Source organism: Trichosurus vulpecula, chromosome 8, assembly GCF_011100635.1.
Source record: "Trichosurus vulpecula isolate mTriVul1 chromosome 8, mTriVul1.pri, whole genome shotgun sequence".
In the NCBI taxonomy this organism is placed as follows: Eukaryota; Metazoa; Chordata; class Mammalia; order Diprotodontia; family Phalangeridae; genus Trichosurus; species Trichosurus vulpecula.
This window is the reverse complement of record NC_050580.1, coordinates 148345347-148346968: the sequence shown is the minus strand read 5'-3', so window position 1 is coordinate 148346968 and position 1622 is coordinate 148345347.

The following is a 1622-nucleotide window of genomic DNA, read 5'->3' as shown; positions in this document are numbered from 1 at the left end:
GTTTCTTGGACCTTTTGTGGTTTTTCAAAAGCCCTAGGAATCCCTTTCTTTTCCTTTCCATCACCACCTTATGCCCTAAGGAGTGAAACCAAATGAAGTCTCTTTAGAAATTCCTGAAGCCCAATTGGTCAATTGCTAGATGTGTTAGGAATTCAGGCAAGCCATTATCAAAATCTGAGAGGAATTACAGAGGTAAGGTATCCCACTTATTGATAGCCACTCAAGTAAGGGGGTGGAAGAGTATCCTTTTGTCCTGTGGATCCTGGTACAGTAGAAAGATCTCTGGAATAAGAGGGCCTGGATTAAAATCCTTCCTGTGCCATGTCCACCAGTGTAACCTGGGGTAATTTGCTTAACTTGTCTGGGCTTCAATTTCCTCCTTTGTAAAATGAAAGATTTGGAAGATAACATCTGAAGTTTCTTTCAGCTCCAAACCTGTGGTCTCCCACTAGTGGTGCGTCAAGCTGCCTTTGAGATGAGTGGGAACCCAGAAGGGTCCAGGAGCGTTGGGTTGATTCTGCTGACGTTGAGGTGCTCTGGGATGATTCCTTGGCTTTAAAAGGGACTGGTTTAAGGGACTTGAGTTTTGCTCTAAGGCAAATAGTTCATTTATAGTATTAAAAAACACAGGTTTACACCCAAATGCTATTTTATAAATAAGTTTAGAAGTGCCCCTTCTTATCTGCAATATTTGCCTCTGTTTTTCCAATGTGCCAAATTATTTTTAGTAGTTCTCTTATGAATAGTTTAGTGTGTTTTAGTGTGAATTCCACTAAGTGTTCCTCACTCTAGATCTCAGAGCATATATACATTTATGTACATATATATATGTGTATATGTATATATATATATCTGAGTGGAAAAGAGAACATATATGTATATGCATATGTATACATATATGTTCTCTTTTCCACTCAGATGTTTATATGCTGAAATGATGTCTTGGAAAATAAATGGCAAACAAATCCCAATGTCCATACCTCAGAAAGTAGGCTAAGAAATCTCACCTTAGGGAAAATATCACCTTTGTGTTCTGCAGGTTATTTTTTAAAAAAACCTTTGGTCTGGACCTGTGATTTCACTGGTGTTGAAAGTTCAATCCCATTACCAGTGCACATTGGTACCTTATAGTTTTAGAGTTGGCTGGGAGGATGGAGAGATTTCGATTTGCTTAGGTCACAAGGGCAACACATATTAGAGGCAGAATTTGAACCCACGTCCTATTGACTCTCAGGCCACTCTCTCCACTACACCATGATAACTCACATAAGTCAACTAAAACAGAGACACAAAGTGAGTTCTGGTGAGATTTTTCTGCTGCAGAACCGTCTCACCTCCAGCTTTTGTTCTTGACTTTGTACTGATCACAGCTACTACAACCCAGAGAATAATTTCTCTCGGGTGGACTCCTGTGGATATCCTATTCAGAGAGGCTGCTGAAGGCCTGAAGATTGAAGCAGTTGTAGATCTATGAACAGTGATTAATTTGCATTTCAAAGGGCAATCTTTGGACTGTAGGAAGTAGCCTCCAATTGGCACTCCCCTTACCCTAAGCCTCTCTTATTGGTGATTCACTTTTAATTTTTTTTGGGGGGGGGGGTTCTCGTCCTTTCCTCTTTTCC